At 43.8% G+C, this 14032-nt stretch overlaps 1 protein-coding gene across 3 annotated transcripts in view; it reads right to left on the reverse strand.

The window, feature by feature from the left end:
* The window catches only part of EIF4G3 (eukaryotic translation initiation factor 4 gamma 3), a 328826-nt gene extending 315730 nt beyond the window's left edge, over positions 1 to 13096 (reverse strand). For 2 of the 3 annotated variants that reach the window (XM_058553132.1, XM_058553124.1), the window contains exons 1-2: positions 12988 to 13096; positions 12458 to 12635 (exon numbers count right to left, since the gene is read on the reverse strand). The gene's annotated coding sequence lies outside the window, so the exon portion shown is untranslated. The remainder of the gene's footprint in view (positions 1 to 12457; positions 12636 to 12987) is intronic. The other variant, XM_058553130.1, reaches the window with a different exon arrangement.
* Between the last annotated feature and the right edge of the window lie 936 nt (positions 13097 to 14032).

The following is a 14032-nucleotide window of genomic DNA, read 5'->3' on the forward strand; positions in this document are numbered from 1 at the left end:
AATAAAAACTTTTGTGCTTCAAAGGAACTATCAATAAAGTGAAAAGACAACCCACTGAATGGGAGAAAATATTTGCAAATGTTATATCTGATAAGGGACTTATATCTAGAATATATAAAGAACTCTTACAACTCAATAATAAAAAGACAACCCAATTAAAAACTGGGCAGGGGCCGGCCCTGTGGCCCAGTGGTTAAGTTCAGCATGCTCCATTTGGGCAGCCCAGGTTCAGTTCCCAGGCACAGACATACACCACTCATCAGCGGCCATGCTGTGGTGGTGAACCACATACAAAATAGAGGAAGACTGGCACAGAGGTTAGCTCAGGGTGAATCTTCCTCAAGCAATAAATAAATAAGTAAATAATTTTTAAAAAACTGGGCAAAGGATTTGAATAGATGTTTCTCCGAACATAAATGGCCAATAAGCTGATGAAAAGATGCTCAACATCATTAGCCATTAATGAAAAGCAAATCAAAGCCACAATGAGATATTACCTCACACCCACTAGGATGGCCTCTAACAAAAAAGACAGATAATGACAAGAGTGGGAACCTCATACATTGTTGGCAGGAATGTAAAACGGTGCAGTCACTTTGGAAAACAGTTTGGCAGTTCCTCAAAATGTTAAACATGGAGTTACCTCAGAAAACCTAGCAACTGTACTCCTAGGTATACACCCAAGATAAATGAAAACATACTTCCATACCAAAACATTCATAGCATAATTATTCATAATAGCCAAAAGCTGAAACAACCCAAATGTCCACCAACCCAGTTCTTTATTCAACTGATAAATGAATAAAGAAAATACGGTCCCTGAAATATTATTCAACAAATAAGAAAAAAAAAGTACTGAAACATGCTACAACACAGATGAACCTTGAAAACATTATGCAAAGTGAGAGAAACCAGTCATAAAAGACCACATATTGTATTATTCCATTTATATGAAATGTCCAGGGGCTGGCCCCGTGGCTTAGCGGTTAAGTGCATGCACTCCGCTACTGGCGGCCCAGGTTCGGATCCTGGGCGCGCACCAATGCACTGCTTGTCCAGCCATGCTGAGGCCGCGTCCCACATACAGCAACTAGAAGGATGTGCAACTATGACATACAACTATCTACTGGGGCTTTGGGGTAAAAAAGGAGGAGGATTGGCAATGGATGTTAGCTAAGGGCTGGTCTTCCTCAGCAAAAAGAGGAGGATTGGCATGGATGTTAGCTCAGGGCTGATCTTTCTCACAAAAAAAAAAAAAAAAAAGAAATATCCAGATTAGGCAAATTTATAGAGGCAGAAAGTAGATTAGTACTTGCCTAGGTTAGAGAAAATGGGGGGATATGGGGAGTCTAATGGGTTTCTTTTGGGAGTGATGAAATGTTCTAAAATTGATTGTGGTGATGGTTGCACAATTCTGTGAATATACTCAAAACCACTGATCTGTACACTTTAAATGAGTGGCTTGTACGGTATGCAAATTATATCTCAATAAAGCTGTTAAAAAGAAAAGTAATGGTTTCACACAAGTGAAGTCTAACTTTATACTCATTCAAAGCCCTCTAGAATCTGGATCCATTATCTCAAGTATTCTACCACAAGAATCTTCCACTCCAAGCACACTGACCAAGACCCTTACAACCCAGCATACACCATGCTTATTTCAAGCCCAAATCTTTGTTCATGCTGATCATCCACGCACCACAATCCACTCCTCTCTGCACATCCAAATACTGACTATAGTCTTAAACTCTTTTTCATTCTTTTTAAATTCATCTTTCAGTGCACATTGTTTTTTTTTTTTTCTTTTTTTTTGGTGAGATCAGCCCTGTGCTAACATCTACCAATCCTCTTTTTTTTTTTTTTTTTTTTTGCTGAGGAAGACTGGCCTTGGGCTAACATCGTGCCCATCTTCCTCCACTTTATATGGGACGCTGCCACAGCATGGCTTTCCAAGCAGTGCGTCGGTGCACACCCGGGATCCGAACCAGCGAACCCCAGGCCGCCACAGTGCACTTGACTGCTTACGCCACCAGGCCGGCCCCCACATTGTTTCTTATATGCTATTTTCTAGGACCTAGAAAAAGAGTTAGGAGTTATCTCACTCACTCTTTCTTTCTTAACTTCCTCCATTCTATCTTCAAGGTTCAGTCCTTTCCATTCTCAATGTAAAAATACTATATTCTGGCTCAAAACTGGCTGCACTTACTATTGCCACCTCGTTCCCTCCACCCCCTTGGTCATTCCAAAATTGTTTGTTCCCCTACTTCAATCCTATTTCCCTAAACCCACACGAATTCCTTACGGTCTTTTCCTTTTTCCTTCCAATCACTCTGTATAATACCAACACTTCCTGAACACCAATTAAAGGACTCAAGGAGATATCACACATGTCTACAATTCATAACTAACAAATATGACACTGGCCACCTGTCTTTTTCTTTGTTAATTTAGTATGCTAGAATATATGGACGAAGACAGATTCAAAGGGATAATTAAAAAATGTACATAATGGGGGGGGAGCCTGTGAAGTTACATCGAGTTTAATGTTGTAAATAATACAAAACATTAAAGGCACAATAACTCAAAAATGTTTGATTTATTAATAAAGGTTTGAGCTCTTCTCTTTCTACGTGCAGTCATAACTTCTGAGCTATAAGCCAAAGGTGAAAGAAGATCAAGAAAATCTTTCCAAAGAAACAAAAATAGTTCACTCCAAATTGATGAAGAATAAAACTATTCAAAAAGTAGTTTTTGTGGGCACACAGGTAACAAAACAAGCAAGATGTAAAACTGCATATCTGAGGCCGGCCCCGTGGCATAGCAATTAAGTGCGCACACTCCGCTGCTGGCAGCCAGGGGTTCGGATCCCAGCGCGCACCGATGCACTGCTTGTCAGGCCGTGCTGTGGCGGCGTCCCACATAAAGTAGAGGAAGATGGGCACAGATGTTAGCCCAGGGCCAGTCTTCCTCAGCAAAATGAGGAAGATTGGCATGGATGTTAGCTCAGAGCTGATCTTCCTCACAAAAAAAAAAAAAGAACAACTGTATATGTAATTTGACTTTAACTTACATTACAAAAAAAGGACAGAATTTAAGTCCGTTAAAATTAAAATCCATAGAAAAAAGGACAGGAAAGAAATATACCAAAACGTTCACAGCGGTTATCTCTACGTACTAAGATTATGGGCAATTTTTTACTTTTCTGTATTTTTTAAATTTCCTGATCTGATTATGTATTACTCTTATAATCATAAAGTTTTTTAATAGTAACATTTACATATAAATGTTTTTCCTCTTTAGCGTTTATACCAACCCTAATCCTCAGTATCTATACTTCAAATGCAACTCAGCCACTTTAGATGGCTTTGTAAACTGGGTCAATGCTATTCCATCTCAAAGGAAATTATGGAAGTATTTTCAATTCGACTACACATCAGTGCAAAACAATTTTAGGGCAGCCTTGAGGGGCTAAAAGTGAGTTGTGGTGCCATCTATATTAGCCTTAAAACTTACCTTAAAACTGATTCCCAGACTCTAACTTAATCAACATTTCATTCAACAAACATTTACAGACTTCCCTCTATCTGCCAACCACTGTTCTAGGTGCTGGCGATTCAATAGTGAACAAATCTGACAAAAATCTCTGCCTTCATGGAGCTTACATTCTATTGATAAAATTTAATTCTCATAAGAGTCAGGGAACATACACACTGGGCTTGAAAAAGTACAAAACAACTACTACTTAATCAAGGTCATAAAAACCGAAAAATTTCAAATGTACTTAAAGTAGTTTAAACTATCTCAAATTTCAGCTGAGGCTACAGGAGAGTGAAAAACTCCTTCTGGCTGGCAGCAAGCCAAAGAACCAGGAGCCATTTGAGAATTCAGAAGTAGCTTGGGATCCTGCAATATTTCATGAATGTAAATCTCAGCTGCAGTTTATACATAGCTTGAAGTCATGTGCCTCGCTAATAATCAGGAAATAGTTAGTTTCCTATTATATTAATTCAAATTATTCCTAAAATAAAAATAGATTGTGTCAAGATAATACCATTTACAATTGCATCAAAAAGAATAAAATACCTAGGAATAAATCTTACCAAGGAGGTGAAGGACCTATACAATGAGAACTACAAGACATTATTGAGGGAAATCTACGATGACATAAAGAAATGGAAAGATATCCCATGCACGTGGATTGGAAGAATAAACATAGTTAAAATGTCTATATTACCTAAAGCAATCTACAGATTCAATGCAATCCCAATCAGAATCCCAATGACATTCTTCACAGAAATAGAAAAAAGAATACTAAAATTTATATGGGGCAACAAAAGACCCCGAATAGCTAAAGAAATCCTAAAGAAAAAGAACAAAGCAGGAGGCATCACAATTCCTGACTTCAAAACATACTACAAAGCAATAGTAATCAAAACAGCATGGTACTGGTACAAAAACAGACACACAGATCAATGGAACAGAATTGAAAGCCCAGAAATAAAACCACACATATACGGACAGCTAATTTTCGACAAAGGTGCTAAGGACATGCAATGGAGAAAGGAAAGTCTCTTCAATAAATGGTGTTGGGAAAACTGGACATCCACATGCAAAAGAATGAAAGTGGACCATGTGCTATCGCCATTCACAAAAATTAACTCAAAATGGATCAAAGACCTGAAGGTGAGACCTGAAACTATAAAACTCATAGAAGAAAATATAGGCAACACACTATTTGACATTGGGTTTAAAGGAATCTTTTCGGATGACATGCCTACCCAGACTAGGGAAACTAAAGAAAAAATAAACAAGTGGGACTTTATCAGACTAAAGAGCTTTTATAAGACAAATGAAATCAGAATCAAGATGAACAAACAACCAACCAGCTGGGAGAGAATATTTGCAAAACATACATCTGACAAGGGGTTGATCTCCATAATATATAAAGAACTCACACAATTGAACAACAAAAAAACAAACAACCCGATCAAAAAATGGGCAGAGGAAACGAACAGACACTTCTCCAAGGAAGATATACAGATGGCCAATAGGCACATGAAAAGATGCTCAACATCACTAATCATCAGGGAAATGCAAATCAAAACAACACTAAGATACCACCTCACGCCCGTTAGAATGGCTATAATCACCAAGACAAAAAACAACAAATGTTGGAGAGGATGTGGAGAAAAAGGAACCCTCATACACAGCTGGTGGGAATGCAAATTGGTGCAGCCTCTATGGAAAACGGTATGGAGATTCCTCAAAGAATTAAAAATAGAGATGCCCTATGATCCAGCCATCCCACTACTGGGAATCTATCCAACGCACCTGAAATCAACAATCCAAAGAGGCTTATGCACCCCTATGTTCATTGCAGCATTATTCACCATAGCCAAGAAGTGGAAGCAACCTAAGTGTCCCTCGACTGACGATTGGATTAAGAAAATGTGGTATATATATACAATGGAATACTACTCAGCCATAAAAAAAGACAAAATCGTCCCATTTGCAACAACATGGATGGGCCTGGAGCGTATTATGTTAAGTGAAATAAGCCAGAAAGAGAAAGACAAACACTGTATGATCTCACTCATATGTGGAATATAAACCAACACATGGACAGAGAAAACTGGACTGTGGTTACCCGGGCAGGGGGGGTGGGGGGTGGGCACAAGGGGTGAAGGGAGTCATATATGGGGTGATGGACAAACAAAAATGTACAACCCAAAATTTCACAATGTTAGAAACCATTAAAATATCAATAAAAATCAAAAAAAAAAAAAAATAGATTGTGTCTCATCACCGTTTATTCCAGAACCTATTTTCCCTCACACCTCATAATGAACTAACCGTATCATCACCAAGAGCGAGCCAACATCTGACCAAGGCAACCTTATTTTATGGTCTCAAGCCATCCCATGACAGACTCTACAGTCTTCACAACTAAAGTCATAGAGGCTTTTCAGTCTGTTTGCTAATCTAACATTAATAAGCCAAAACCAGAGGCTTCTTACATGAGCAAGCTGCCTTCACTCTGATCCATGTTAGCACGCTTTAATATCAATAAGTCACCACAGAAACATGTCACTGACCATCATACAGACTAAGAACCACTAGCAGGGCTCTATAAATCCTTCCCATCTACTTGCAAGAAGAAAACAAACCTCAAACCATAATCCTCAGGATCACAAGTCATTACAATTCAAGAGTGTCACTTAATAAAATAGTCTAATCCATTCATTTCAGAGAAGGGGAAACTGGCGCCCAGAGCAGTTATGTGACTAGTCCAAGATAACACTTCTATTAAAATGGAAGAGCCAGGGGCCGGCCCGTGGCTTGGTGGTTAAGTGTGCGCTCCGCAGCTGGCGGCCCCGGTTCGGATCCAGGGCGCACACCGCCGCACCGCTTCTCCAGCCATGCTGAGGTCGCGTCCCACATACAGCAACTAGAAAGATGTGCAACTATGACGTACAACTATCTACTGGGGCTTTCGGGGGGGGGGGAATTAAAAAAAAAAAAAAAAAGGAAGAGCCAAACTCAAACCCGGATTCTCTTTTACTCCAAATCAGGTACACTTCTCAATACAACTGCTTCTATTTTAAGGCTAGCAGGTACTGTTTTCAATCCCGAGTCTAATATCAGAAGGGCAGGTGGGGGGCCGGCCCCGTGGCTTAGCGGTTAAGTGCACGCGTTCTGCTACTGGTGGCTCGGGTTGGAATCCCAGGCCCACACCGATGCACCGCTTGTCCGGCCATGCTGAGGCCGCGTCCCACATACAGCAACTAGAAGGATGTACAACTATGACATACAACTATCTGCTGGGGCTTTAGGGAAAAAAAGGAGGAGGATTGGCCATAGATGTTAGCTCAGGGCAGGTCTTCCTCAGCAAAAAAAAAAAAAAGAGGACTGGCATAGATGTCAGCTCAGGGCTGATCTTCCTCACCAAAAAAAAAAAAAAAAAAGAAGAAGAAGGGCAGGTGGGTATTACGAGAGAGATGAGTGGGAAGGACACCAGGAAAGGACCAAACACAGATATCAAATCTGATATGTATCTTCTCATACTCTAATTCCTCAGATTGTGATGCAGAAGATACTTGTGATCTACAGCAATTGTGTTTTGATTGCCCCATTCTCCAGTACCTCCTCTAGTAATCTGCTCCTGCTAAAAACCTGAAATGTGACTGAAATCTATTTACTTAAAATGCAACAGCAACAGCAATGGAACTGGGGAAAAGTCAGCTGGCGGAAGGAGAAAGCTACATAAACCTCAGGTAATTCTTACTCATCCTAATTTAGCTCAGATGTCAACTTCTAGGAGGCCCTCTAATTCCTCCTTCCCCCAGACTAGGCTCTTAAAGCAGAGTTATCATCTTACAGATCTTCCTCAACTTACGATGGGGTTACATCCCAACAAACCCACTGTAAACTGAAAATATCTTACAACAAAAATACATTTAATACCCTTAACCTACCAAACATCATAGCTTAGCCTAGCCTACCTTAAATGTGTTTAGAACACTTACATCAGCCCACAGTTGGGCAAAATCGTCCAACACAAAACCTATTTTATAATAAAGTGTTGAATATCTCACGTAACTTATTGAACACTGTACTGAAAGTGAAAACCAGAATAGCTGTCTGGGTACAGCATGGTTGTAAGTGTATTGGTTATTTACCCTCATGATTGCCTGGCTGACTGGGAGCTGTAGCTTGCCACCACTGCCCAGCATCGTAAGAGTATCGTACTTCATATTGCTAGCCCAGGAAAAGATCAAAATTCAAAATTCGAAGTACAGTTTCTACTGAATGCGTATCATTATCGCACCATCATAAAGTCGAAAAATCGAAGTCAAACCATGGTAAGTCGGGAACCGTCTGTACCTGCCTCATGGTATTCCATCCGTTTACCTGCCTGGACCAAGTTCTTTAAGCTCAAAGATTTCATGTTAGCTTTTCAACCCCAGACCTAGTACTAAGTCTGGCACACAGCGGGTGCTGAATAAGCGAACAAATAAATTTTAAAACTTGCCGCTCATATTGAAGTCCCACAGAAACGGCTAAAACGTGATAATCCTATTACGATTTAAAGCATGGTTTTCAAACATTTTTTAGCAGATCTTTTTTGTAAAAATATTATCAGAAACCTCAACATGGAAAAGCAACATATCAGTCCTTATGTGGTTTAAACTCTCACAGTTTGACAGAAAATATCTCACTTTAAGGCCTGTAGGCCCAGGACAGGGAGTAGCAGCAGCAGAGGTAAGAGCCGATGTGACTCAGGCATCTGAGTAACTTTCTCTCTTGTTTACCTCCATCTTGCATTGGTCTTCCTCTCTCCTTCCTAGAAAGAGGATCTGCTATCTCGGGGCACAGATCCATCTTTGTTGATGGAAGGGCTTAGGAGTAGAGAGACTGCTGGCCACTACATGAGCTCGAGTTATAGCTGCTAGCTACAATGGTATTTAGCTGGAGGCCTTGCTAACTTCTGAACAAGCAGAAACATGCATTCAATCAAATGTGGCAGGCCTATTCCTATGCTTTAAGGCTCAGGGAGGTAAAGATAACCTAGTTGTCTAGCAGTATGTGGCTATGAACTAATTAAAACAAAGTACAGTATCACTGCATTCTAGATTACTCCCTAGAGCTCCTTTACTGTATACAGACCTTCCCCTAACTATCAAATATGAGAGTATCCTTCCTCCCAGTCCTACACGCAGACTTGCTAAGCAGTAGTGTGGCATAGCAGAAAGCACATTCATAGGCTTTGGAGCCAGTCATACCACATTCTGAACTGCAAACCACCACTTAATAGATGGACAACCTTGGGAACGTTACTTAACTTCTCTGCACTTTAGTTTCCTCATCTGTAAAACAGAGACAGCATCTACCTCATTAGGGTTCCTGTGAGAATTAAATGAAATCATGCATGTAAGGATCCTAGAACAGGAGGCACTCAGTAAATGGATACTATTAATAGTATTATTCAGATTTAGCTTTGGTAAAAAGGCAAAAAAGAAGAAAGCAGATATTATTGGCTTCAGCCTGTAAGATAAGACTGAAAATCAACACAGAAAATTAAAAAAGGACAATTACAATACAAAGAAAAAAAAAAGACAAAACCACAATGGGGATATCTGTTTTTAATATATGTCATATCTAAGACAAAATAGCTGAGGGCACAGGGCATTTCTGGGTTGCCAAAGGCCTTTATCAAATTTAGTTCCCTCAAAAAACCCACTGCCCTGATTTTCTTAACCAGAGTGCCTGCCCCAAAACAGTAACTAGACTCCCCAGAAGCGTCAGCAGCCCTGAGAGAAATTATACCCTGAAGTCTTGCCACATAAATAGAGAGAATACTGTGTATTCATAACAGACTGCAAAATTGTTCTGTTTAAGTCAGAACTATTTGGGCACCTGAATTCAAACTCATTTATCCTTAATTATCTGAAGGGTAAACAATTTCCAGCTAAAGGCCTAGACTTTTAATGGCAGTCCAAGAAACCCCTGAAAATGTAAGCAAGATTTTCTGTGCATGGACAGTTTTCTGTGGAGAGGGTCTATAAGCTTTCATCAAAATGTCAAAGTTTTTTGTTACCCAGAAAAGGTTAAGAACCCCTCTTAAGATTCTCAACAGAGCCTCTTGGAACCTCATACTAGAAGTTGGGGTGAACATATCTCAAGGAAAGTATTCTGAAGCTCCAACTTCATAAACCATTCATATTGGATTATGTTATGAAAACTCTAAAATACTTCTCCCTTGCCATTAGCACTTTTCATACCAGGGTTTATCTTCTTCCGGCATCCCCCACTATCCCTGCCCACCCTCCACCAGGCTGCATCCCTTGCCTTTTTGCAGTCAAAGGACTCTACCTGAAACGGCCTACTCAAGCAGGTTCCAGTTTATATTCAGATCCATTATCGCTAACATTTCCCTTCATTTCTGAGTTGTCACTTGAACACTAAGTACAAATGAAGGACATCTTGTCATGTGATCTCCTAGTATTTTTACAAATTTAAAATACTATCTGAATTTACTAACTCAATTCAAACAGAACTGCACCTGTATATTTTGAGGAACTGGAGATTTAACCAAGCCTTAGAAAGAGCAACTCCAGCTTTGCACTCCAGTCTCGATGCTTCAATGCATATCAACTTATCACAGTGACCACTTTCATCAAATGAATACAGATTCCTACACTCCCTCAGGGTAGAAAAGCAGATTTGCTCTATTTCAATCCATTTTTAACCAATTCCCCATAACCACTGATAGCATTTCACCATTGATATGTTCTAACACAATCTGTAACCTATACTTCATTTACTTCAGGCTTTTAGATTTTAGCAATTTTAAACTTTCAGTGTGTAAAGCAAAGAGAAGACAACAGAGTTGTGGAATACACCAACAAAATTAATTTTAGCTTCAATGACATGAGGCAAAGTAAAAACTTAAAGCCACAGAAAATCAAGTATCCTATATTACTACAAATACGTTTAAAAATTATCTCCATCAGAAATTACATCTTAAATTTTTCCCCTTTAATAACTGTTACAGTATGAGTAACTACTTTTATGTTGCAACCAACTCAGAGCTTTTATAAGTCCTTCTTTTGTGAAATGCACTGAGAGAAAGCACACTTGAAACACTTAAGTCATAGCTTTGTGTCCAAATAACGCCACTAAATTCACCAAGCATGTCATATTCAGCACTGCAGTCCTCATTACTTTGAACACCAAGGATACAGACTATGGGCTTCCTTTAATTTGTTTAATTGCCAAAACAGCTCAAAGATGCAGGTAATGAATAATTTACTTGGTGTCACAGTACAGAAACTTACAGCCCTACCCAAGTATGAGCAATCGAACCAAAAAAAAGGACTGAAGTGAGAAAGGAATTTAAACTCACAAAGCATTAAGTGAAGATATGTTGAAGAGATCCAGCACTGAAACCCTACCTGAAGTAGACAAATCAGCCAACCTTTTTCCCCCACAGTAAAGCAACTAGGGACACTGAGCAAAACTAACTAGGTTTTCCATAAGCAAGACTAAGGTTATCACCAAGCATTCTCATCCGTGAACAATTCTTAATGGAACAGAATCATGCAGCATAAAAACATTATGAAATCAGTACACACATCACACTGGAATGGAATTTATCTTTACTCTGCGCCACACTGCCTGGGTTGAAAAAATGTGGACTAGCAATATTTAAAGAACAGAGAAAATGATACTTGACAGAAACCAAAACGACGACCTGAAACGACTCAGAAGGGAAATACCTTTCCCTTCTCAAAATAATCGATCCAGACAAGAATCAAACTACGGACTGCGAAATAATCTGTGGACCTCACAGCAGTTAGCTTCTTATTTGCTCAAACACCCTACTCTCTCTAAAAGTCAAACACACGATGACACAAAAATACATCTAACATCCAGTGATTATTTATTGATTTACACAAATACAACGGATGGGGGGCCGCATGATGACATGTTATTCTCAGGTAGGTAATACCTTTCTAAATCGCGGTGGCATTCACGAATTCAACCTTCTACCTTCACCGGCTAGTTTCTGACTACCTCCTCACCAAGTGTTTTCAATCAGTGCTGTCCAAAAATTCTACAATCGCGCAAATAACATGAAATTAGACACATTCAACACCAGACTTTCCTCCAGAAGCCCTGGTACCCTCTAGACATACGGCCTACGAAGAGTAAATTAAAGCCCTTTAAAAACATTCGGCATAACACAAGCCTTTCAAGAAGTGAGACTTTTGGGGGTGATGGGTAACGCCAGTTAACTTCCTCTTCCTTTAAAAAGGTCAAAGACAGGGAAGCGTCCGGCGTAACATTTCCTCCTTATACCGCGTTCCACCACAAACCACATCACAACTCTCCCAATCGCTAAACAACATTAGCCAGAGGGAGTGCTTTCCGTAAATTCTCAGATTGAAAATCCAACTTAGCTCCGATACGAGCTGATTACTTTCGAACAGGAAATTTACCCATAAAGTTTATCATGTATTAATAATAACTAGGGAAGCCCACCATGCCCCGCTGCAGGGGAGCGGAAGGCGGAGGAGGAGGAGGAGGAGGGTGTAGTCCTCACAACAATCAGAGAAAAGCGTTCCCTGCAGGGTTGGTCCCAGGCACCAGCAAATTCTGCCTAATAAGGGGGGAGGGGGAGTTTAGGGAGGAGAGGCGAGAAGGGGGAAGGGACCCCCAGCTCTAAAAGGGAAGGGCTGCAGAAGCAAGGCCGAGGGGAGCTGGTTTTCACTGTATTGCAGAGGGTCCCGGGGTCCCCCGCAGTGCTGCCGCCGCCGGGGCACCCCAAAAGCGCCGGCCCAGCCCGGGGCGGCGGCTGGGGGCGCAGCGCCTTCCCTGGCTGGGCTGGAGGGGACACAGCCCCCTGGTCTGCGGCGAGAGAGCCGAAGGGCCGGCAGGAAGGTGAAAAGGATACTGTTGGGGCGCCTGGGTCTGGAGGGCCCTGATGTTCGGGTGAGGAGGGGCCGCTACCGCCGCCGCCGCCGCCGCCGCCGCCGCCGCTGCTGCTGCCGCCGGGTGAGGAGGCGGTACCGCTGCCGCCGCCGCCGCCGCCGCTCCGGTGCCGGGTCCGGTTCCTGCTGCAGCCGCTGAGCCTGATTTCAGAGCCGGTTTCTGCGGTAAACTCATGGCAAAGCGAAGCCACCAACCCCCCCAGAGCGGGACCGGGCGCGCCGGGGTGCAGGGGCCGGGGGCAGCGGGGGGGCGGGATGGGGGCAGACCCGGGGAGGCGGCGGGAGCGGGGGGCCGGGGGGAGGCTGGGAGGAGGAGGAGGAGGGGGCCGGGGCCGGTCACACACGCCCGCCGCCGCCGCCGCCGCCGCCGCCGCCGCCTCCGGCAGCAGCAGCCGCCCCGCGGGCCAGCACCACCGGCTGCCGGTCTCCGTGACAACGCGACCCCAGGGGGGGGGGCCGGACCCGGCGGGGGCAGGAGGCGGAGAGACCGGACCTTTCACGGCAATATCCTCATGGGCCGGCGGCGGGGGATCTTTATCCCCCTCCCCGGGGGAAGCGGCGCCCTTCTCGGTAGCGGGGCTCAGGCGATGCCGGCGGATTTTCTTCACTCAACGAGCAGAGCATCCAACATGGCGCTGCGGCCGCCTCCAGCAGTCCGGCAGGACGGCCGCTCGGAAAACTTCGGGCCTTTTCGGAGTGGCTCGGGAGGACGAGGGTGGGACGCCTCTTCGGCTCTTTCCGGAGACTGCGAGCGGTCGGGATTCTTCGGAAACACTCGGAGGCGTCTTCGGCCACCGTTCGGGAGCGCTCCGGGGCTGACTCGCTTCCTCGGGAAAGATCGGCGAGGGGACCTTCCCAGGCTCGCTGCGGCGGGGGTGCGGGGCGGAGGGAGAGAGCAAAGGCGACGTCTGGTCCGCGAGAGCCCTCTCCTGCCTCCCGGCCTCGGAGAACAATGGTGACAGCCCCGGAGCCTGCGGCCCGGAGAGCCCTTTCCGCAGGGGCGGGAGGCGGTGAGGTGAGAAACCTCGGTTACTGTGGAGGACCCGCTTAACCCGAGTGCCGCCGCCGGCTGGGAACCCGCCGGGTGCGCCTATTAGCATAATAAGTAGCGCTCCCGGCCCTTAGCAACGCAGTTCACGTCCATTGTGTCGACACTGCGCCCTCGCAGGCTCGAGGTGAGTGGAATGAGGCGCCTCGTTTCCAGAGCACCGAGGCTGGGAGAGGGAAAGTGACTGGCCCAAGGTCACCCGGTCAGGAAAGGACAGAGCCAAGCCTGGGTCTGAGTTCCACCTTCATCTGGGTGAAACTTGCTGCCTCCCACCTCGGAAGTTGCGTGGGGACCTGATCCAACTCGCCTTATCTAAATCAGCAGCCTTGACTGTGAGCTGTGTGGACGGATTCTTCCAAGGCCTGCCCCGAGACTGGAGTGCCCATTGACCAGCCAGTGGTCAGCTCGCCAGTGTCCTATGCCTATGGCGGGCGACACTTGTTGATAAGGTCCTTTTCTCCCCAGCTGGATGGACCAAAGACCACCCCGA

This window comes from Diceros bicornis, chromosome 13, assembly GCF_020826845.1.
Source record: "Diceros bicornis minor isolate mBicDic1 chromosome 13, mDicBic1.mat.cur, whole genome shotgun sequence".
Lineage (NCBI taxonomy): Eukaryota > Metazoa > Chordata > Mammalia > Perissodactyla > Rhinocerotidae > Diceros > Diceros bicornis.